Raw genomic sequence first — 25,831 nt, forward strand, 5'->3', positions numbered from 1 at the left:
CAATCTCTCAAGACCAGAGCTTGCTCTAGCACGGACTGGGTACTACCATTGACTTCAGGGCTTTGACTACCATTGGACTTGCATCCATTGCAACTGCCAATAGGATTTGGCTCTAAAAAAACCCAGCATTTTAATCAAAAGGCTAAGTGAGATTCAGCAGAGCATCCAGAAGGTGATCCTCAGCACAATAGTGACTCATTGCAGTCAAGTAATTCAGACTTGTCTGTAGTAGCTGAACTGGTCTTTCACATGATTTATTAGGAAAGACATGCACATAAATTACTGGCTCCTGAGTGATTTACCTTAAAGATCTTTTGCTTAGTATTCCAAAAATTCTGTGCATGTGTAAACCTACTCACATGTGTGTTCATCTCCAAATGTAGGACACACTTGAATGATTAGCAGGTAGAGGAGAGAACCTGGGCAGGTCCTGCCATAAGACCAAATTTCAGAATTTAATGCTATAATGACCTTAAATCCATTTGGAAACACTAGAGAACTCTTCACAAGGCCAAAAAGTGGTGTGTGTTACACCAATAATAACAGTGCATGAAAATTATTGTTCCCAGAGTTTGTACAGAGTTGCATAGCATGGTCCCCCCTTTGTGCAGGGAAGAAAAGCAAGTGAGCTCAGATTGCTTTCAGAGAAAAGATGGGCTAATGCATGTGTACTAACTATTAATTCTCCTCTTCGTAAATAAAGAGCTGTAAAGCAAGAAGGGACAGGTACTACCGGAGTAATTTAAACCCGTTTCTCTTTCCCAGATGACTCAGTCTTAGTCAGAATAATATCCTTGCCATATATGTAAATCATCAGAAAACCAGTATATAACTTTCAGGGATGATGTCGAGTGTATACACCGATCTGCTTTACATGGACGGCTACTTTATAGTTCCCCCATGTATCACATTGTAAACAGGTCCATGTTGGGCAATGTAGAAGCTAAAAATCAGCTTATTTTTAAATGGGTAAAAAATATGCATTGCTGGAATTAGACCTTGAAAAGTCTACCTGGTATCTTCTAGGCAGAGGATTGAATGCATAGCCCAGAGGTTGTATCCAGAGATAGTATACCACTGAAGCTTTTGGCATCACCCAGCTTTGGCTTGCAAGGATAAGGTTTCTGGACTTCCTACTGGTGCCCTGACCTAAGCCTGACTCGGGGGCTCTTTTTTCTTTTCATCCTCTGGCTAATAGATATCTGGTAAATCTTTTTCTCTCAAATGAAAACTTGTTCCCTTCTGAGCAAGTTTTCCTACATGCTGTTGGCAATTTGATGGTTTACAAGCCCTGGCTGGAGTTCATCAGATAACAGAAACAAGCTGAGACAACTTTCCACAGACAATAAGTTGGGGGGGGGGGGAGGGGCGTTGAGGGAGCATCACAGAGTAAAGCTTAGCACCTTACCTCAAAACATTTTGCATGACAGGGAAGAATTCTACCTAGCCGTAAATAAAATGCCGATCGTTCCAGAAGGACCATTTCCTTTGGCATGTCATTTAGGCTAAGTATATAGGCAACCAAAAAGCCTGAGGCTGAATCGATTCAATGTTCATAGGTTATTCTAAGTCACAGCCATTGAACCAATAAGCAAGTGAACAGACATTCACTTTTGATTCTGGAAATGCAGCCACATGCCTGCAGTAGCCCAGCCCAGAGGCCAAGGGGTGCTAGAGCACACCTCCCTGCTCAGCTGGAGCAGACAGCTTGGGCCAAGGCTAGCTTGGCCACTCTGCAAGGGGGGATTTGCAAAAGAGGTGCAAAGCATTGTGGGAAGCTGGGGGACTACAAGTTAACTTGAATGTGGAGGGGATTTAAGACAGAAGTTCAATAAATGGATTTAACTGAAATCAGTTAAACCTGAATGGATGTAGTATCAGACTTACCTTAAACTGGTTTTGGCCATTTTGAAAGTGATTTATGTGCACTGAGCTTCTGTTGCGGTACAGATTTGAACTGGTTTCTGGTCACTTTTACCAGTTTGTGTAATTTCTGTCCCTTGAGATAATTTGTTGGCCTTAGGGCGCAGCCCTACCTTGCTGGGGGGTTTTTTTATTGTTTTTTTTTCACTTTGCTAATAGTACACTGTTGCATGCTTATACCTATGTAGTTTCTTGGAGTTTATTATGGATAGCATGAGTGTAATTGAATAGAATTTGGCTTGGTTAACTGAGTGATAGGTAACATACGCACTTTATTACTGCATTGAAGAAATAATTCTGTGTGTAGCAGGTCACAAAATACTGCTGCCCTCTCACTGTAGCACTGGAGAGCTTGCAAGGGAGCTTCGCAAAAGACTTCAAAAGGAAGAGTCGAAAGGAAGTAAAAAGGTTATAGAAGAAGCTATACTTCTTTATATCAGGTTTCTTCTTAACCAGCCCATTAATTGATATATTAAGCAGTTTAATGTGCTGGAATTGACATGACAAGAAGGATGACAAGATAAGGCAAAGTTGGGCAAGGGCTGCTCTTAACCATCACTTTTTATTATGTGTGCGTTTTTGTTGCTTTATTGTATCCATTTTTCTTTTCTGGGTTCTCAGAATGTGAGATTCTGGATAGATGAGCACATCTTGGTGTAATTGATATGATCTTGCCTACTGCTGCTAATTACATGACGATCAGGAAGGGCAGACATGCAGCTCTCCCAAGGGAGTCCCATAAGTGACTGTTATGTCACCTTGCTTTAGCACAATAACTTTCAAAGTGTGTTCCTTGGGACCTGGTGTTCTGCAGTGGATCATCGGGCTTCCACAAAGAGGTTGTGGGTAATACCAGAGCGGTCCAGGAGGTGATATGCCACCCTTGCTGGGCTGGGTCACCTAGCTCTTCAGATAGAGATACAGGACCTGGGGCAGAAGTGATTTGAAAGCGTCAACAATTTTAAGAAGTTTGAAAACCATCGCTTTATCGAGCAGCTGCCTGGCAGGGGAAGCAGCGTGACCGCGTAGGCGGGCTCCCCAGGGCAGGTGATTGTCTCTGATATGTTCTCCATCGGAGGTCTATATTAAGCAGATTCTTTTTGGTGTTGGGTGGTGGAACCAGAGTTTGCTCCGTCCACTCCATGCATTGACCTGGTATACCAGTGCTTCCAGGACCAGTGCAAAAAAAAACAGGAAAAAAAAAAAAAAGCTACCCAGAGACGTATGTGAACAGACAGAACAAACTGAGGTATTGCTTCACCAGACTTGTGGATTTACCCCAGTGTAGGGGCCTGTGTCATCTGTTATCTCATGATGGCTGTTGTAAATTTTGTATCTGTGTAGGGCCCAGAGTTACTGCTGTTGTAATAGACTTCCTTAGATCAAATGACTTGGATGCCTTTATGCTGAGATTCAGAAGTGTTACGTAAAGGAGGCTATGGTAGATATAAATTACACGTCAAAATTCCTCTAAATCTAAAGGGAGTGTAAGCTGATGACATCTATACTTTGGACGGACCAGAAAACAGTGTAAATTAACAACAACTTAGCTTCCCTTTGAATTTGGTCCTGGGGCACAAAAAAGTCACACATGCTATTTTATAGTGAAGAAAAATCTATGTATAATACCATTTTCATCCATAGACTCCTTATGGTGCATGTATCAGTGCTATCTCAGTTAGTATTTGGAACATTACTTGCCTGTCACTGGGTCAAATCCCTCCTAACCTCTGCTTTGTGAACAGATACAATTTATTCATTCAGGAAAAGTCTTTCTACTGTTTACCTTGACTCCTTTTGGAACCGTGGCAACTGAATCCCTGAATATTGGCCAGGGATTCTGGGGCAGAAGTATGATTTCCAGGTGGAGAAGTGAGTTCTAATAATTTTGAACCAGTTTCTTCCCCTTAAATGTAAAAATCAGGTTATTTTGATGGAAGAGAATTATATTAGGTGGGGAATGCAAATCCCAATGAAGAGCTTGTAAGTAGGCAACTGCAGCTCTCCATATGTATGCACTTTTACAGCTTGCTGTTTTTAATTGGTTTGTTTTATAGGCAAGGAGTTGATTCAGTAGGTAAACGCAGTTGATTTAGACTTGTTGAATGGACAGCTGACCCTCTGCACCTTGAAATTCAGACCTGTTGCTGCTTCCTTCTCTCTTCCCAATTTTATAGAGTGTAGTACATCAACTGCAGTTTTCCAGGTTTTTCCAACTGAACGCTTTGACTTCACTGTTCAGTAATTCTGTGGTTTGTGGACTCAGGCTTGGATATGATTTGTTATGATCCACAATAACTCTGCTTTCAGACAGCTGTCAAGACCTAGGCAGGCTTCATCTTGCCTCCTGGGGCTTGCCTCACCTTTTCAAGGAGGGTGGCTGAAGCCCAGCACACCATTTAAAACATTGCAATAAGGGACAAACATATCAAAACCACTAGAATGAATAGGGGCCAAAAAATTGAACAAAAAACCCATACAGAGCTGCTCATTCATTCAGTAAAGACATAATGAAATTCCAAGGGAAAGAGTCCATTAAATTCATCTGCATTTATGAATTTTGATTTGAGTTAACTGCACTTTAGAACAATTTAGAGACATGCAGAGCTGTACTGAAGAACACAAGCTGAGCAATATAACTTGTATAATCCCAGGGACTGGGGGTTCCCCTTTACTTTTGGTGCATCATTTCTATAATTCATTTTTCTAATGAACAGCAGCAGTACATTAGCAGCACAAATCACCTGTTGTAAAACAATAACCTGCATTCATTCCACGGTACATACGGATACCCTGAAGCCAGTGAGCAAATTCCTAGTAGTGACAGCCCTTTTTAGAGGTAGTGGTATGGTTGTGCGCCTGGAACACGTTTTTTTTAATCGTAAAATCTAGGTGTGGGTTGGTAACTTGCAGCCCATAGAGCTGAGGAGGTTGAACATCTCCGATGAGGAGGTTAAAATAGGGCCTTTTTATACTTCTCTTACCTGCTGTCAAGGAACCATTTGTGATTTAGAAACCAAGGGTTTAATATACCAAAGGTGTATGGGCGCCAATTTGATAGCTAATGGGAGAGGACCTTTTTGTATATTCCATTATGATACGTGCCTTATGCCCTGTTACTGTTTCCATTTTCTTCAAATCTTGATGTCAGATACTACAGACTGTGGAAGGTATGGAAAGTTGATGTCTACCTTTGAGCCAGATGCAAATAGTAGCATTCAGGTCTCTGCCACTCCCAGTCATTATACCAGGCTGCCTCAAGGTCCTTGTTTGCTCAGCTTCTCAATATGCCCATACATATATGTGCATTTTTAAATGAGAAAGTTCCATCCTTTCTCTCCCTCTTTCTCTAGTATATTGGCTGCTAGGAGAAATAAAGGGACCACAAACATTCAGGTTGCTGATTGCTAACTGCTCACTCCTAGTGGAGAACAATCTGCAGGGTCAAAACAAATGATTGAATTTCTACGGTCATATGTCAGAAGAAGAGTTGAAATGAAGAAGGTCCCTGGGAGAAGGGAGACAAATGCTTGAAAATGTTGGCAACAGATAAAAGACTAACCGTAGGGACACTGACATTTGAGGACAAAAACAGTATTGTGGCTTTTCACATTGAAGCCCTGCTTTGAGGTTATTTGCCTTTGGAAAAGGAATACTCACAAAATACTGACGATGCTTTTTACCTCGCATGCATTTAGGTCCCGATTTTGCTTTTTCTAGAAAAGAGCTATTGGCTGTAGGTTTAAATGGCGACCCAATTTGCACCTTGTGCAAGTGCTCTGTTTCTGCTTAGTGTTTCCAACAGAATATGTTATTTCCACTCATACGTCATTGACACATTGCAGTTGCTTCATGTTCTGCACTGGGCAGTATTGTCTGAAGGCGTGGGTGTTTGCACATAATAGAGAGGCATCTTACTCTAGCAAGTCAGTGTCTCCCCATTTCCCTTTTATCCTCCCCTTTGCCTGACTCGACTTTTAGACTGTAAACTCTTTGTAGGTCTGTCATTTATTATGCAGTTGTTGCTTAGCATAAGTCTCAGTCTTTAGGCACTACAATATAAATATAAATGTTTTATAATATTTAAATGTGTATACATTTTTATTTCCCTCTATGTTGCGTGTTCTGGTGGGGGGTGTTGCCTCTTTTCCCATCCATACAACTAAAGAATAAAGGAAAGTCCTGACTGTGCTGTCCTATTCAGAAGCTCGGGATGGTGTAACTCGATGCTAGAACAAGAACATGCAGTTCGCTTTGGCAACACACGCATCTGACGGCAGAACTGGGTCCTTAATACCGCTGGTGGTGATAATAGTGGTGACATGTGATACAGAAAGCAGAGAGATATGACTGCCAAAGAACTTGTTTTGTCTAAAGCAGAGCAAATGTAATACGAAAGCCATTAGAGAAGTGGGAGAGAAAATTCAGGGCTAGTATCCTCTTACAAAATAATTTTTTTTTTTTTTTTTTTACTTGACAGACAGTTTAATCAAAATTCCAGACTGACCTTTTATTAACTAACTTGGCAAAAAGTGGTTGATTTTTTTTTTCTTTTTTTTTCCTTTTCAGTATAGCTTCACCAATTTAAAACATATTCAGTTCAAGGTTTCTCAACTGGTGACAAATGATTAACTTTTCTCCTCTTGGCTGTACTGCTGTATGTATATTGCGACTAATACGGGTTTAATTTAATGGATTATTTAAAACTGGATATACTATATGCTAATCTCACAGGAGAAGACCTGGATTAATTCCACCAATGTCTGGAGTTATTTATTCCTGATTTAACATAAATGTGACTGAGAGCAGAATCTGGGCCCTATTATAGAATATTGTGAACTGATCGCTTTTTTATAAACAGCTAGACTAATAACTACAACATCCTGCAGTACATTTTGGAGAGCTTTAACATAATTTCTGTGAGAAGCATTCCACTTTATCTTGCAAAACTTGTGGTTATGTTTCACTAAGAACTAAAACAAAGTTAATTCGACAGGCTTGAGAAAATGGAATTATGTACAGTTCCTGATTTTTATATAATATATGTATGAAAACCTAGTACTGGAGGGGAAATATACATACATATATATATTTCCCCTCCAGTACTAGGTTTCAGAAGGCCTTTCAGAAAAGATAATATTTTAAAGCCGCACTACAAAAAAAATCTGGGGCACACATTTAACTTTATGCACCTGTAGAAGCCCTTGCATCAGGGGTGAGGAAAACACTCTCAGTGTGTTTGGTTCCTAGATTTTCCCATGTTCCCCTTATGACACAGCTTGACCCTACAGATAAAACATTGTTCAATATTTACACTGCCATTTGTAAGCAATGTGACATCACAGATTTGGCAGTATGACACCACTAGCAACTTGATTAGGAGTAGAAGAACATAGGCTTTATGAGAGAGAACTAAATTTTCATGGCAAACTCTGTCTTCAGGTTAGAACTCAGCAAGATCTGTTCAAATATCTCTGATAAACTAGGAAAGATGAAAGTGAAAGAGATTTATGTTTATTTTGGGTAGCCTTTTTAAAGTGACTCTTTATCTGGAGTCCCACCTGGTTCAACTCTGAAGCTATACATGTGAAAGCCAGTTCGAAGGACTGGAAGGGACCTGCAAGATCATCAAGTTTTCTATCACTTTTTAAAACAGACTTGTGGAGGAAGAAGTTGGGGGAATAATAACATTATTACAATACAAGGCACAACTCTTCCTTGTATAGACAGGGTACTCTACAGCCTCCCAGGAATATGAGTAAAATTAGTGTATAATGTGTAACATGAGAGCAGCCTCGTCAGACTTTGAGAGGTGCTTAAGAAAAGAAGAACTTGTGGGCAGGGTCCTACATCCCTTGCATGCCAAAAGCTCCCATTGGTAGTAGAACAGGAACAGAAAGCATAAAGAAAAAGCAGGCTATATCACAGTAAATTTAAAAAAAAAAAAGTCAGGTGGTTTCAAATTTGTTTTTGTACATCTGTTTACAGATGACTGTACATGGTGAATGAATGGCAACCTAGAGTGACAGTGATATTGTAAGAGGGAAGCAGTAGACAAGTTGTTCTGTTCTTCAGCTTGGCTACTGTGTAATTTATAACCCAAAATAATTAACAAATTAGTGCATGTGGAAACAACAGTGCTTGTTACACTGTAATTTTATCCACTCGCCTAAGCCAATATTTGCATTTGTCCTACTGAATTAGTTAAGTTTTTCTGATTAATATTTGGTTGGTTTGGAAAACCCCATCAGGTTAACTGTGGTTAAGTTAGGTAAACAGGGCCAGGTGAGTAAGCAGACCTTTACAAACAAGGTGTGTAGAAGGCAGTGTTGAATAATTTTGTAAGATAGAGCACAAAGATAATTTATCTGGTTTTGCTCACAATGCCTGCAACACAGATATGAGTGTGTGTGCATGTGTGTGTTTTAATATGTTTGCCTTTGGAAATTAACTTGTGTTTTAAGAGATCAGTCTCCCGTCCTTCTCTAAAAGGGTGTGATCAGGTGATAGTTCATCAGGAAATTATACTGTTTAAAGATCATGCTTTCAAATAAGAAGGAAATGAATCACAGATGAGCTTCAGTGCATCAGTCTTAATTTTACTACTCATAAGCACATAGAATACAGGTGTTGTCAAAGACGCATACGGTCATTTTATCCAAGCACTAGCACAGCATTGCACCTTCTGGCACCTGGACTGCATTTAACATCCTGTGTTCTGAACCATATCTGCACTAAACTATAATCTGGAACATCAATGATGAATGCCTAAGGCAACATTTGAACAGTGGGAATAGAATTCTTAATTATCAATGGAATTTCACAAGATTAATTCCTTAAATTGGAATTATTTATTGCTGTGTATTTAATCTTCAGGTTTTTGCCTGGAAAGCCTTCAAAATCTACCATGATATTTTTAAAACTTTAGACAGTCCTGAATTGCACTTTTTATATAAAGGCTTTAATTAGAAGTACATTTTAAAGGATAAATAAATGCTGTTTAGTAGATTCATCTAATTGGGGTGATACCAGATAAGTGAGAGAACAAGGGAAATTTCCCTGTTTTTTAAAGAAGGCAAAAATGGGATCAAGGCAATTGCAAAACCATTAGTGTGAAAGCTTTCACATTTTAAAGGAAAGAATAATTAAAGATGGGGAGATAAATGGAAAACGGGAACAAAATGCAGTAGAGGGTCCCCAAATGTAGAAGATCCTTGAATCTTTTTTACTAAGAACTGATCTGGGTACCACATGGAAAATTATTAGCTAAGGTGGAGGATATAGGGATTAGTACAAAAGAACTGGCAAAAGGAGAGGTAATAGTTTGTAGAAAAAAGGAAGCTATCAGGATGAGGGGAAGTTACTCTAGTCAGTTTTGTCAAGGATCAGTCTTGGACCAGCCTTTTCTTCATTGATGATGTTGGCATAAAAAACTAATTAGGGCATAAAGTTAGGCAGTTTTGTCTATTTAGAGAAGGATCAACATGTACAAGAAGAATGGGATGACTTTCATAACTGAAATAATAAAAATGAGATGGAATTTAATAGTACAAAAATGTAAAGCCATGCACTTGGGAACTAATAGGAGTAATTTTCTGCTACAAACTGGGAGTTTTTCAGTTGGAAACAACAAGGGAGAAAGACCAGGATGCTTTAGGTGATAAGGTGGCTCTGCGGGGGGGAAAAAAAAAAAAGTAAATGGAATAGTTGGTGTTTCAAGTAGGAGTTTCCAAGAGAGAGAGGAAAGCATTCATACCATATGCAAAGCATTGGTAAGACCCAAAGTGGAATAGTGCATACAGTTCTGGTCACCACTGTCCAAGAAAGATAGATTCAGAAGTGCGGAGGTGAGCTATTAAGATAATAAATGGGGACTCTTATCTGACAAGAGGAATTGAAAAGAGCTTTAGCCTTGCAAAATGAAGGCCCAGAAGAGTATGATTTTCTCTATAAATACATTAGGAGGTAAACACCAGGGAGGAAGAAGAGAGATTGTGAGAGCTGAGGGCAGTGTTGGCACAGGAACAAGTGAGTATAAACTACTTGTGAATGAATTTTGCCTGGAAACCATAAGAAAGCTTCTAATCATGAGAAGAATGAAGCCCCTTACAAGATGTAACATGATACAGTCATGAAAGGGATGATGAGATATGGCTGTTTGCAAAATACAGGGACTGGATTCAGTAGTTTGAGGTTCCTTCTAATCCTGTTTTATTAAAACGTAATAGTATCCAAGAGACAAATAATTCACTTGCAACCAAAGCTAGTAGTCATCTACAATACCTTCCCCTAATGTGCTGCTAACCTTAGTAGCAAAGACTGCCTTTTTAACTTGTTTACATCTATTCCTAGTTTATTAAATCTTTAGAAACCATTGGTAGATAGAGCTTTGATGTTACAAAAATATTAGTATTACAAACTATTAGTGTTGTTTTGTCCAGAGGCCTACCAGGATTGTTTTGTGGCCCGGGCAGCCGTGATGCACAGAGGCAGTACTGGCTTCTATGGTGTTGATCACGGTGGTGAGATCAGCTGCTGCTATTTTTGTGCTTTCCCACAAAGGCAGCATCAGTGCTGCAGCTCCAGTTGCCTCCTCTTCCCCTCCACCCCAGTTATGTCGTGGTTTTGTCTCCAGCGTTGAAATAATTTGCTTATTAAGTTGAGCAATATTTTCTAATGTGAAAGACCTGAATTGATGGGAGAATAAGATTTTTGAAGCACACCAGACTAATATTCAAGTCATTCATATGGTTCTAGACAAGAGTATGCCATTTTGTTTCCTTGTGCCTGATTCAGAGTGTACTGAAGACCGTAACACTTTCTACATTGACTTTGTTAGTCTTCAGACAAGACTCTTGTTTCATACAATTGGACAAATTGATGTTGTGTATATGCAAGGGCATAAGTTGGCCAAATACGGGTTTGTCAGAAGACCTGCGTAACAACCTGTGATCTTTCTCGGTCTTTGACAAGTCTCAAAATACTACTATTAAATTCTTGTTTACAATTTATGAAAGAGAACTGTCATATTTGTCATACATGTACAATGAAAGTGATCCCGAATGAAAAATGAAGATTTAAATCTTTTTTTTCTTAAGTTACCATTAATTCAGGTGCTGTGTTTAATCAGCTGAACTTTCTGTTTGTGGCCTGATGCTTAAAATTCCTCTGAGAATAAAACATTTTAGAGAGAGAGTTCAGAGCTTATGAGAAAATTCAAAAGGTCAAGGACACCTCTATATTTCCTGGTAACTAAAATTCACTAAAACCCCCAACGTGGCTATGTTACAAGTCAAAGCAGTCTCACGACCTTATCATTGTAATTTATCCCCCATTTTTTCCATCCGTCTATTTGTAATCAGCTTGAGGAATGTCTCAACTGAGACTGACAAAACTTGGAGGCAACAATAGTGTGTTTTATTTGTTTGTATACCACTGTGTTTTTTAGTACTTATTTACTAGTAAATGGCTCCCTTAATACCCAAACTTGAAAACTTTATGATGCCCCATCCCACCTGTGGAAAATATGGCAGGCTCTCTGAAAACTGATTGGGAGATGCTGTCTGCAATCTGAAGAATTTATATGTCTAATTCAAATCATAAAATACAGTGTTTTAGTGGATGAAGTATACAAGTTACTTAGACTACAGGGCTACGTGCTGAATGTTATCTGTAAATATATGATATTATATCTAAGTACTAATAAATGTCTGTTCCAATTCGGACATCTGCCCAAGAAAAACATGAAAATACAGCTGTGGCCTTCTCTCTCTCTTTTTTTCATTTGTTTTTTTTTTTTTTTAAATAGTTTCAGAATTTTATACAGTTAGAATAGCATGCATGTGCCTGGTCTGTAACTTTAATTAACATTGTTTATATAAATTATAGTTGTAGACATAAGTTAACTGAAAATAAAGGAGGGAGAAATTGCATTGACTTAATGGGGGAGACTTGCAAACACATGTGCTGAGGGACATTGCTTCTTAAAGGAATTTTTGCATTAAGACTTGAAAAGCCCACATGAAAAAATAGGCAGTGCTCCTGTAGGGCTGACTTGCAGGAGAGAGAGAGTTTGCACAGCCTACATAGACAAACCTAGGGCCTGGTCCAAAGTCCTCTGAGGTCAGTGGAAAGACTCTTTTTGACTTGATATCAGAGTCCCCGTTTTGATGGGACCTGACTATATGTAGTGTGTTTTATGAAGTGTTAAATGAGTCCTCATGGCCAGAAATGGAGGAGGATTAGTTGTTGGGTACTGGTAACCTCCCTTTCCAGTACTGGGATATAGGTGTGTCATGTCTTTTCCTTTGCAGACATACTTAAAAGAAGCTACGACAGACTATTTGGAGTATCGGACCAGTTTGAGGCAGCAGCAAGAGCAGCTTCAGTCTCTAAGGAAAGGTTATAAAGAAGTGTTGACTCCTTTGCAGCTTTACCTCTCCTCAGAAAAACAGAATCCCAAAAGGTTGAAAAAGCCAGTGAGAGGTTTTCAGAAAAATATTACAACAGATGCTAAAATTCCATATTTTACAATTTTTTAAGGAAGGAAAGGGATAGATTTTTATGGAAGGGAAAATCCCGGTGCTCTTGGCTGGTTCTAAGATAAATACAGGTGCTCCTCACTTAATGAAACAAGGTTAACTGGGATGACGTTCTTACGTCACTGATCTATTAGAGAGCATACTCGTTTAAAGGCATGCGATGTTCGGTTATAATGTTTGGCTGCCACCTGCTAGTAGGTAACTAGTGAGACGTAATTGGATTTGCTTAACATCTTTTCACTTAGTCGCATTGTTCAAGAACGTAACTGCTGGAATTCACTATCCAGCGCAGGGTGTCAAGGGCTTACAACAAGACTAAAGCCCTTGACTTCAGAAGGGCCAACTTCAATGAGCTCTGGAGCTTAGTGGGGGAGGCACTGAGGGCCCAGAAGGTAGGGAGATGGGAGTCTATGAGGGATGGTCGTACCTTAAGGGGACGATCCTCCAGACCCAAAGGGTAACAGTCCCTGAGAGAAGCAAGAGGGGTAAGAGTGCTCAGAAACCCCCTTGGCTCAGCAAGGGCATGCAGGAATGCCTGAGGACTAAAAGCGGGGCGTACAACCAGTGGAAGGGAGGAGCTCTCACCAAGGAGGAGTACTCTTCCTCTGCCCCTGAGTGTAGGAGGGTTGTTAGGAAGGCCAAAGCAGAGATGGAACTCAAGCTAGCGTCCAGGATTGAGGACAACAAAGTCCTTTTTCAAGTACATTGGGAGCAAGAAGAGGACACCAGGCAATGTAGGGCCCCTCCAAGACTCAAATAGTAATCTTGTGGCTACACCAGATGAGAGAGCTTTTAACACTTTCTTTGCCTCTGTTTTCTTGAACGGGGACCAGGACATCCCTCCTACCAGAGGTAGGGACAATCTTGGGGATAGCTCTGTCAGGTCTTCAGTCAGTGCAGAGGTAGTTAGGGATCTTCTGGAAGGGCTGGACATTTTTAAATCTGCAGGTCTAGATGCCCTCCACCCAGGGGTGTTGAGGGAGATGGCAGGGGTCATCGTGGAGCCCTTGGCCCGGCTGTATGAGCATTCATGGTCATCTGGCCAGGTGCCGAAGGTTGGAAACTAGCTAATGTGGTCCCAATTTTTAAGAAAGGGTGGAAAGAGGACCCAAGTAACTATAGGCCTGTAAGCCTCACCTCGGTGCTCAGGCAGATCTTGGAGAGAATCATCAAAGAGCACATCTGTGGGGGGGCCAGCAAGGGAGATCATGCTCAGGAGCAATCAGCATGGGTTCATCAAAGGCAGGTCCTGCCTGACCAACCTGATTGCCTTTTTTGACCAAGTAACTAAATCCTTGGATGGTGGTGTCACCATGGACGTAATCTTTCTAGAATTTAAGAAGGCCTTTGACACTGTCTCTCACGCCATTTTCATCAATAAATTGGGTGACTGTGGCATTGATGCCTACACAGTTGGATGGGTAAAAAATTGGCTGATTGGGCGCACCCAGAGTAGTGGTGGACAGGTCGTACTCAGCCTGGTGGGATGCGAGCATCCAAAGATGATACTCCCCCTCTATGCGACTTTGGTCAGGCCACAATTGGAGTACTGTATCCAGTACGGGGCGCCACACTTTAAAAAGGATGTGGCCAGCCTGGAGAGAGTTCAGAGGAGGGCCACCCGCTTGGTGAGAGGGCAGCAGGGCAGGCCCTATGAGGAGAGACTGAGGGACCTGAACCTGTTCAGCCTCAGCAAGAGGAGGCTGAGGGGGGACCTGGTGCTGCCTACAAACTCATCAGGGGAGATCAACAGCAAGTAGGTAGAGCCCTTTTCTCCCCAGCACCACCTGGGGTGATGAGGAACAATAGTAATAAGCTGATGGAGAATAGGTTTAGGTTAGAGATCAGAAGGCAATATTTTACTGTTGGGGTGGACAGAATCTGGAACCAACTTCCCAGGGAAGTGGTCCTCACCCCTACCTTGGGCAAATTCAAAAAGAGTTTAGATGATCACCTGTCTGGGGTCTTGTGAACCCAGCATTCATTCCTGCCTGTGGCAGGGGGTCAGGCTAGATGATCTGATCAGGTTCCTCCTGACTCTAGCAACTATGAAACTATGATGTTAAGCGAGGAATAGCTGTCACATAATAACTTGAAGTATGTTTACCAGTAAAGAATGGAGGGTTATCACAGTCTGATTCTAAACCATTTATTTCAGAAAGCCATTTTGAAACCCTGATAAAAGAACTGACTTTGGCTACTTTTGGCCCTCAGTAGACAAGATCTCTATTGCTCATCTTCTCTTTTTTGTGCATTTCCTAAAACCTGTGACTTCTTTCATCTCTTAATTAACTTTCTGTTTGGTGACAGTCAGAAGACACATGGCACTGGATTGAAACTGGACTTGTTTCTAGCTCTTTGAGCAGTAAAAAATGATTTTTCTGTCACTGCTGGTTTATGCTATTTTCAGATGAACAGTGGTAAATTGTGGGGGGGAGAAGAGATTGCACACTTTCTCCAGCACATGGCAAAGCAAATCAAGCCTCATAATTGTAGGACTCCCCACCATGTTTCCAACAAAACATTTATTGAGACAGATAAGCTTACCAGGGTGTAAAATAGCCTCCTTCACCTATTGCTGAGGTTCATTGCCACAGTCTGAAGAGTCACCTTGCTTCTGCAGCACATCTGTGCATTGCCTAAACAGGAGATGTATTAAAATATGCTAAAAAGCATTCAGTTTCCCCTGACAAAGACAAAGTGCCCAGCAATATCTTGTTGACAACAAAACATTATTTTTTTGTGGCCAGTTGGGCCCAGCAAGAGTTGTGGTGCTGTGGGAGTGGGGTTGTGGCAGCGCAGCTGTGACAATGGTCATCTCATGCACACATGCCACAAAGTATTACTGGGACCAGTCAGTGGGGCTTGCAAAGGCTTTTGACAGGGAAATGGGGTAGAGTCTACTTCTAATAACTACACAGCTTACTGCTTAGCAAGTTCTGTTTTTTATTTTCCTTTTTAATAAGGACTAGTTTTGTCTTTGCCTGTAAATGGAAGCCTTAAAGTTATTTTCCTCCAAGCCCTTGTGAATAACATGTTTATGCTCCTTTCAAGTATTTCAGCCACTTATGTGAGAGTGTGTGTGTGTGTATGTTTGTGTGTGTGCGCGCACATGTAAGACACCTATTATAAAGGGTAGTCTGACCCTTTTTAATGGTCATCTATTTCTAAGAACTGTTAGGAAAAATGGGTTGCGTGTGTTACAAAGGTTGCGTGTGTTACAAATAGGTTACATGCATTTTGCCAGCGTTTTATTTGATAACCTTTAGCATCCCATACTTTGGAGCAAGGACGTGGTCTGATGGGTCTGGCCTGTGTGTCAGATATATGCCTTCTGCTTTTGCCAGGGGTAATGCTGGACCTTTTTCAGAGCACCCACACTGGACATATGGAGACTTTTTCCTGTGCTTACAGTTGTACTCTGGATCCAGGTGGCTTGGAGGAGAAAGCTGCCTGATTAGAAAGCAGAAAGGGAAAGTGCTGGGCCATGGGAGTAAAGGGAGTCTGGGAAGAGAGGAAAGTAGAAGTGGGGAATATGGCTGAGGAACTAACAGTTTGCTGGGAGTTAGGGTACAGATGGGGAGGCTGGCTGGAAAAAGCAATGGGAGCAGGAAGCTGGGATCACAGATGGCATTGAGTGAATCTACACGTGTGCTTTATTGCAGTGAATTAATTAGCTCTGCAGTGCAGCATCATACATATGTGTCTGTATTAGGGCATGGTAAATGAATTAACTCCACCGTAGGATAGTACTGTCAAATGGCAAAGTAATTTACTCCGCTGAAACGCATGTATAGATGGTGACAAGGGCTGGCTGGGGCACGAGGGTGCTAAAGTACAGGGGCTACTTGCTGCCTAGCCCTGCACTGTAGCACTCTTGAGTCCCAGCCTGCTACTTTGCCGACTGGCACCACTACCTGGAGCCAAGGTACCCCCTGGGCCTCCTGCCATCCTGGGGCTGCACCACCCTGGCTCAGAGTACTGCGAACCTGGGTGCACGTGTAAATGCTGTACCCGGGAGCAGTTTTCTCTGTCACAAACTGTGTCAGAGTTTCACATCGCTTTAATGGCACATGTAGATGCACCCACTGAAACTAAATGCAAGGCTTGTAGGACTCGGAGTTAGTGGAGACTGCGAATGTGGGTGGGAAGGAGTATTTGGGCCTGGGTACAGGCAAAAAATTGAATGACCCTGTAATGGCTGAGTAAAAAAACATACTAGTAAGAAATCAAGAAGTGAGTCCTAAAAATCAAGCGTGGGATTGGTTGGGAAGGAACTTCATGGCAATTGCAGCATAGGTTTTAGTGACCAGAGTGTCAGAGGCTTAGGCCAGAAGTGTATTACAAGCCACCTCCACCCAACATTGTTATATATGCGGTATGATTTTGCAGCACATCTGTACTGGCTATGCTAGGGAAGACATGACTATCTGCCCAAATGTCTGCTTCCTGGCATAGGTTTTTTTAACTCGGCAAATAAACTGTACTAATACCAGCACTTTGGCAGTATGAGTAGTATCAACATTAGGAAGGTGGGAGATCAGGAAGACTTTTTAAAATGTGACTTCTAGGCCTCCACCAGCCCATGTGTCATTTTAAAAGTTATTGCATCTCAGTCAAGGTTCACCTAAATGCAGTTTAATATATATCCAGCTGAGGGGCTGGCTAGCCCAGGAGGCTAGGATTGGCACACAGGCTTTTCCTCCTGAAGCTCCCCAGTTACAGTCTAGCCAACAGTAGTAGTGACTGAATGCTGTTTCCATCTGACACCTCTGTGGCTGCCCATATGGAATAAGTCACTTTAATTTTTATTGGATGAGTGTTCATAGCACTAAAAAACTACCCTTTCCACTAGTTAGTTCAGTTTCTGTGTACAAAACCTGATACATCTTCATGTTTGCTAAAAAATATCTTTCTGGAGAGGAGCATAAGCTACACAGATGCTTGTGCTACCATTGTCCTGTGCACTGAAGGTTTCATTCTCCCAGGTTGTTGGTTCTGGTCCCTTTCACTAGAATGATGTTTGGGTTTCTTTTCTTTTTCTTATCAGTGGAAAAGAGCCAAAAGGAGAGCTACATGATTTCGATGCAAGCGTGGTACTCTAATGCAGCAAGGACATGAAGGTGCTGTGAAAATTAACATGATACTGTTTAAAGCAGCAGTTCCCAATCTGTGGTATGGGTACCACCAGTGGTACACAGGCAACCTGTCAGTGGTACACATTAACAGATCTATTATAATTACTTTATATGACAAAAATTTGCTGGTGACACTTAAGGTTTAAGTGACATACAATTTTTCTGGTGGTACTTAAGGTTGTATTGTTTTAAATTGGTGGTAAACACTGTGTCAGAGTTTGGGAACTGCTGGTTTAAAGGAAGTGCACAGTGCATTTAGGTGGCACTTACGTATATGATAAAGGGTGGACAAGTGGCCCACAGTCCAAACAATGCACAAGATAACTTTTTTTTTTAATTGAAAGAGTTATTACAGCTCCATTATTAAGTGCTTGCAAAGTAGGAAAAACAGAGTTTCCAAAGCTCCATTTCAGAGGTGCAAACCTGTGATGGGCATTTCAGTTTCTCTCGTCTAGCGTTCCTAAGTTCAGCTAAAAGCTATGTTGAAATATGCATGTAGTATAGGAAAAAAATGATGGTTTTCCAAAAGGAAAGAGAAGGGAAGTTAGCTGCATCCAAACTGCATTCTGAAAAATAAATTAATGAAAAGCAGGAACTTGAAGATTAAGGATGGTGTTTTCCAAACCACTAAATTTGGACCAGCCAGCTCCTGTTGAACTCAGTGGAATTGTTATTATGGACTTTGTTGGGAGCAATGTTAAGCCAATGTGGAGTGCTGTTGACAGTCTCACCTTAAGAAGTTTAATATATTGACTTCTGGTGAGTAAAGAAAGGAAAAAAAAAAGCTTCATGGAAACCAAAAATCTTAGTCAATGTGAATGAATTGGTGGTGAGATGCAGACAATTCTTTTTGTTTCTAAGGCATACACAGCAGTGGCCTTAGAATATCTGCTTTGCATGCTACTAATATTTTTGAGGTCTGCGTAGTTTTAGGTAAAATCCCTTCCTTCTCAGAACCATAGCCAAACTTCAGCTTTTAGAAGGCTTTCATTCTGTCTCATTGCATCTGCTGACTGTGCCCCCGCCACAATTAAAACAATGCATTTAGTTTCTGTGTGGGTTGCTGTGACAGAGTGGTTAAGGCAACTTGGTACACTTGTAGAGCCCCACTCTAGGACTGCGAGGGCTGCCACCCTCCCCCCTGTAATTGGGTATTTGTCAAGTTTGGAAAAAGGGGGTGGGGAGTGTGCTCCACACCAGAATATTTCATATTGAATATACACATTATATTTTTCACTGTTGCCTTTGGTACCTGTATCTTCACATTGACAGATCTCCTGTCCCCATCCCACTCCACCCCATCCCCAGGGTAAACGCTGTAGCCCTTGTATTGGAAGAGTTCAGTGGAAAAGTGTATGTACACAATTGTCCGTAGACCATTTTAAGCCAAATTGTGGAAATGCATTTGGCAAAGCTTCTCTTAATAAATTAAAAGTAAGAACCCAAATACAAAATACTTCTATCGGAAGCAGCTTTGGCACAGAAAAGAAAACACATCACTATATAACATATTATTCAAATAAAAAACCTAGGCCGCCTTCTGGGTACTCTTAATTGTTGTCTTGGGACCTTTGGGGTTATTGAAAGCCAAATAAGGATACCATATGTCTACCAGGACCTTTTTCATGTGGAGTCCAAGCCCAATTTTTTAAAAACTTTTTGTTCTGTTTTTATAATTTTGCATGTTCAGTAGAATTTTGCTCCAAAATGGAATGGTGAATGTTTCCCAGTCAAATTGCCTAGCTGTTAGCCTATACCTTGATGAGGAAATGGAAGTGTCCTAATATTCTTTTTAGACAGTTTTAGGCAGACTTTAATCCCTCATTATTTCAGTAATAAATAATGTCCTCATTGTCCCTGCTTAAATTAAGGGGGTGGGGGGGAATTTCAAGGAAACAAAGGGCAGTTAGGTGTCGGAATCCCACTCTCTTTCCATAAAGGTTTGGAAATAACTTCTGTTTTTGCAGCTGAAAATCTCCTTAAATGCTCATTGTGTAAACCCTTACTGGTAAGCACACTGGTTGTTTTTGTGGGTTTGTACACGAATTACTATGCAGAATAGTGTCTATAGCATCATGTTCTCACATTCCAGAATAACAAATCTGTTTTTCTTACTTTTTTCCCAGCCTGTAGGAGAAATAGCTTAACTAGTTCAAGGTTTTTGTTTGTTTCAGTATGTGTAGGGGGGGTGGAGAAAAGGAGGGAGGGAATAAGAGAGACTCGATGTGAAAAACCTATTAAGAAGAAAGCTAAATTGAAAAGATTAAGGGTGAAATCCTGTCTGTACTGAAGTAAATGGCAAAATTCCCATCGATTTCAATGGGCCCAGGATTTCACCCTAGGTTTTGCAAGGCAATGAGGGCAGTAATTCAGCTGCCATCCTAGGAGAAGCTAATATCTTGGCTAGCAAATGAAGAGGCCTGGATTCCTTCCTCTCTTTTTTTTTGAACCAATATAAATCAGTAATAAACCCATGGAAGGCAGTAATTACTGTATTTAGGGCATCCCCCCTATTAGATTCTTTCTATGGAAAATTATATATTTGTTATGGTTTTCCATGCATAGACTCTAATTACTAGGGAGTTGTCTTTAAATTCAGCCCCCTGTACCACTGCTGTGGGGAAAGCAACAGCAGGGCAGCAAGTAGTGCAGAAAGCAGTGATGGAGGGGGCAGGTAGCTGGTTTTGTCACCCCTTCCCCCAACCTGTCCCCATGCTGCTTGTCCTCCCCAGTGACTGTGCTCCCCAACATTTACTCCCCACCTACCCACCCCAGTGCCTGCCCTCCCCTTGCCTGCCATCTCCTATGTTGCTTACCCTATGTGGCCGCTCTGGCCTGGGGCACAGAGCATACAGTAGCTTTTGCCCTTGGAAGGCAGCAGTGGTGGCAGTAGCTCCACCCCCAGTCTCCCCACCATGTGATCTCTTCCTCTGCACTGTGCAATCTCCATTGGAGCCAAAGCTGCTGCAGCTGCCTTCCCTGGGTCATATTTGAATCCAAGACACGGTTTCTTTTCCCCCCCAAGACACGGTTTCTTTTCCCCTATGTTGAATATGGGAAAAACCCCTCATCTTGGATTCCAGTAAATATGGTAACACAGATGATGCCAGAGAAGGGTTGAGGGCTGGGGCAAAATTCTTCCCTTCACTCCCCCGGGGTAGATCATTGTTGCCCATTGTGTTTGTTTCATAATAGAAGTTCTGCAAGTGAAATGAGTGTGGTCTGTATGCTGTAGAGAATGAAGGGTTAGAAATAGGACTCAGTATTCAACTTTTCTCTTTGAAATCAGCTAATTGACTGTAGAACAACTTTTGGTTTAATTCACGTAATATACTGGGAACACTGTTAACATTTAAAAAAAAAACAAAGCACTTGTTTGTTCATTAGGAATTATGTATTTCATCAATTTCAGCTAAGTAACTTGACTCTGCTGGCAGTTACAATAGGAGCTACAATCCTTCCAAGCCCTTCATGGAAGACTGGCAGAGGCATCAAAGGCAACCGAACAGAACTGTATCTTTAAAAACTAGGTAGATGTCACTTTTGCAAGATAAGGTAGCTCTGATTTCTGGGGTTGCAGTGTGCTGAGCTGTTTCCCAGTGGAGTGGGAAGGATCAAATAGTAACTAGCTTGTGCATATCCAGTTAGGGAGTGATAGTTTTGTAATTTTGGAAACTTCCTCAAAAGTTAAAAGCCAAAGCAAATAGTTTCCTAATGTTACACTGTGGAGGAATTTGTATAGTTTGTAAATTGTAAATCATTATTAAATCTTCCATCTTTTTCCTCTGATGTTTTTGAAGGGGTGCTAGAAGGTCTTTTGTGCTCAGACATTTGTGAATAGTCACAGGTCACTTTGCTAGTTTATCAGCGTGGGTGTCATATACACATCTGATGTAGGTCTAAATGTATGCCAATGAAATGTGCAGAAGAAAGAAATAAAGCAGGAAAGACGTTTGTATGTTTTAGCTGATGAAACTCAAAACACAAAGGCTAGGGACAGAAATTACATATGAACCAGTTTAAGTGATCAAAAACTGGTTTAAACCTGTAACAGAATAGGAGCTCAGTGCACATAAACCAGTTTCAAAATGGCTGAAACTGGATTAAGATAAACCTCAGTGAATGGAGTATCAGACTAACTGATTTAGGTCAAACTAGTTTATGAAATCGCTGTCCCAGACCCCTTCCTGGTTTAAGTTCAATCAGTTCCCTAGCATCCCAGCATTTTGCAGTGCTGAGCTGGGCTGGGCTGTCTGTGCCAGAGAGCAGGGCTGGCCTCGCCTCTCTGCTCCCTTAGCTGAAGCAGTGAGGTCTGGCTTGGTCTCACTGCCTGACTCACTGCCCCCCTCCTGGCAAACATCGGCTTGGGTCTGGGGCCAGGGAGTGGGGCATTAAATTTCCCTTCCCCTGAGTACAGAGCTGCCCTGCCCTGTTAAACTTACTGCTGGCTGTGACTGTGGAATACAAATCCCAGAGGCACTTGGAAGCAGGAAGAGGAAGTGATGAGCAACCCTTCAGAGTCCTGCTGCTGTGATTGTTGACAGCAAATCCCAGAGACCTCAGGGGCAGTAGGAAGAGGAAGCAAACACACAGTCCATGCTGGCTGTTTGTCAGAGCCATGCTGTAGCACCTTCTGGCTTGAGCCACTGCAGACTGCATTCCCCGAATCACAAGTGAATGTCTGTTCATTTGCTTATTGGTTCAATCATTGCAGCTTATACTAACCTGCAAAGACTGAACTGACTCAGCCTCCAGCTTTTTTAACTGTCTGTACTTAGCCAAAGGGCCTGATACCAGTCTCACAACAGAATAAATCATCAGGCACAGAATTCTTGACTAGTCTGATCCATGTTTGAAGAAGGGCAGGTGTTTTGCAGATGTGACAGATTCTCTGGGGAGTCAGTAGTCACCAGACCATAACTTTAGAACGTCACTTCAGTGGTTACTAGTTTAAATTTACAGCCTTTAAAAATATTCATAGGCATATTGTAAACCTTCCTATTTTGCTGCCCACACCAGATAGGATTATCCTTTGGTTAACATACATTTTTTCACTGCTTTTGTGCTGTGGCCCAGAGCGGGCACTTCAGGCTGTAGAATGTGATGTTCCTGTATGGACTCAGGAGAGGCATTTGCACTGTAATGAGTATGTAGAGCTATTTTCACTGCTGCAATTTACTTTTGTGTGTAGCCGTTTTGTTACAATTGGGGAGTCGGACGGGGAGAGTGAACCAATAGATTCCACAAAACTAACTGCACAAATACTTTTAAAACAAACTTTGTTGAGCAAATATTATGGGAATGGAACAGAAACTGGGAACAAAAGTGAATTACATCAGTTTTGCAATAAAGCTTTCATGTCTCTACATGAATTTTACTGTACAAGCAAAAAGTCTCTGGTTTGTTTTTTTTCCTGGAGACATCTTTGGCAAAGACCAGTATATTACAGATAACACTTTTACATTCTGTACTGTAACTTACATTCCAGCTAATTTCACGTTTTGTTTAAAAATGAGGCCTTTATTTACTATGCATCAAACTGATGTGAAGCAGGGTTTTTTTCTGATAACTTTCTCTCCAGGAAATAGACTGTCTATGGCTTCCATGTTCTATTTGGACCCCCAGGTTTTGGTTAGAGTTAGTTCAGTCTGGAACACGAAACCATAGACTCTCCAAACCAAAGGGAGTTTCAGTTCCATACTTAAGAGTTTGGGTCTGTTTGCACTGTGGTTTTAAACGAGCACACCAGATCCAAACAGTTATACATTTTGAGTAAATATGAATTTGTATGCAGCTATGCATACCATGGTATGAGACTCTTTGCTTTTGATGCATGTCCTTTTTTTAAAAAAAGAAAAAAAAGTCAGCCTATTTTTAAAACAATTTCATAATTTAAATATAATCATTTTAAGTCCAGAACAGAAACAGAAGTTGAAAAGTACATCTTACTGAATTTTACCCAGTACCTGATGCACCAATTTATTTCACAAGTTCAGATTTGCAAATTACTTGGTAATAAGGTATTCATTTTAATTGGATATTTTGCTGAGTAGAGAGTCTTTTGAAGTTTAATTCTTCAAGGGCAAAATGAACATTGCAAATCAGAGATCTATGGTTTGGACTAGAATAAAGAATTTTCTCCAAAGCTAGAATATTTTATAACTTGCAAATTTCAGTAAATTATAGAATGGGTTCAGACTTGTTCTCTTGCTTCTCTACAGAACTGACATCTGGCACAAAATGCTTTGAGATTCCATATTGCTGAACAGGGATAACTGCACAAGCAATAAATTTTGCTTGTTACAGCAAGTGTACAGCACCAAGTGTCAAAGCTGATGTGTTTCCGCCAAGACTTTCAAAGATAAATTGTGTTGCCAAGTTTGAAAGTTATCCAGATGCTGCTAAACCACCCAGTGGCTTTATAGCTGTGCTACTATAAACTAATCATAGTTCACCCCACTGAAGGAAAAAAGGGATTTTTCAGTCAGTTTGCCTGATTTACTGAATTGCACACGGTTAATTTAAGCCAAATAAAGAGTGTGATCAAATCCCATTGAAGTGAATGGGAGTCTTTCCACTGACTTCAATGGACTTTCAGTCAGGCCGGAAATAAATAGTAAATGACGCAGAACTTACTTACATTTTAAGATATTTTTCAGACATTTCTTTTAAAGCCAAACCCTATTGGTGGTTTGAGAAAACTCTCGTTAGCTTGTCAAACTCAGCCAAGCACGTAGTTAACTTGTCCGTTGTCAACATCTGCACCTATCCAAATTTCTGTCAGAAGGACTAGTACATGTGTCTTGTCAGTTGCAACATTTGTTCCCTTTATTTTGCATTTGCCAGATACAATGTAATACAATGATTTGTTCTGTTTACTTGGTTTAAAAGTCCTACCACATTGAAATCCCATATGTAAAGCAGCAAGCACTGCTTAACTGAGCTTGGCATGCATTTTTGTTATAGGGCTCATTGAAACCTAGGTCAGGAAGTCTTAATACATTCCTGACAGACAGGATGCCTCTAGGGAACTCTAATGGGAAATGGATCTTCTCATCTCTGAGATGTACTAAGTTAGTGGTTAAATTATGATGACTGGAGAACTTCCTAAAATGAGCCAGTTGTGTTGAAACCTGTCCTGGCTGTCTCTGTAGAAAAATGAGAGACTTAAAGGTTTGATCCACCTTTTGAAATCAAAGCGATATTTATGTTGACTTATGTGAGTACGGTGTTGGGTTCTGCGTGAAGATAACAATAAAATATCTCTATACCTAGTTCAGGGTAGCATCAGTAGTTTCAGTGCTGCTGTGGTGCTTTTACACTGATTTTACCATTTATGTGGCAAACGTCATCTGTCTCCAGGATTGTCAATCGGGTAACTCTGAGAAATGCAAATTAATTCTTTTTCAATCAAAAAGGAGGTACAGCTGCATTTATGCAGATATATAAATGTTGTCATCCTTTCTGGGTCTCCATACGAGTCTTGGTAGAATTTACACTTAGAGAGATTACTAAAAACTTTTAGAAAAGCATGTGTGAATATAGTAGCTTGTGGTACAATGCTTAAAAGTTCTGTTCGTCAGGAAGAGCAATCTAAAAGTGTTCAGAAAAGCATGTAACATCTCTTAATGGTAAAAAGCAAACTGTACAATTAACAAAATCCCATAGATTAAAGTATTTTGATAGTTTGATTTGTTGCAAAATCTCATTTCTTCAAATTCTGAAGCGTTTTGAATTGGCTTTGAACAATCAGCAGCTGACGTTACTGGAAACCAGTCCTATATATATATATATATATATATATATATATAGATATTGTTAGTTTCTTTCATTTTATTGTAAAATATCACTAGTACTGGAAGTGCCAGAACAAATTAAATAAGAGATGCATTTTCTTCAATCAAAAGGCATGAGCTTGTGTCTGTTATCATATGGTTATTTTCCCATATGCTAGCAAGTAGATTGTAAAACACCACACCCCTCGCCTGTCATTACAGACCAGCTGAGATGCATAAAGTTGCAGTATGAACCACTTGAAGGTCTATTAGAAACAGACCTCAATACACACTTGCACAAAAATACTTGACTTCAGGAATCAATCAATCTCTTGTTCTCTCTCTCTTTTTTCCCGCTGCCCCCAGTGTTGTCTGGGTTAGTGGCATACAATAAACAGCTACAGTTGGAGCAGGATCATAGCAGAGACTAACTGCAAATTAATTTCTTTCTGAG

General features: G+C 40.8%; 1 protein-coding gene across 1 annotated transcript in view; it reads left to right on the top strand.

Moving 5' to 3' along the window:
• EGFR (epidermal growth factor receptor) overlaps window positions 1-25,831 on the top strand; it is a 224,863-nt gene that overhangs the window by 108,994 nt on the left and 90,038 nt on the right. The gene's annotated exons all lie outside the window — the stretch shown is intronic.

The sequence above is a fragment of the Crocodylus siamensis genome, chromosome 5 (genome assembly GCF_052110815.1).
Source record: "Crocodylus siamensis isolate JL-2025a chromosome 5, ASM5211081v1, whole genome shotgun sequence".
NCBI classification, from domain to species: Eukaryota; Metazoa; Chordata; order Crocodylia; family Crocodylidae; genus Crocodylus; species Crocodylus siamensis.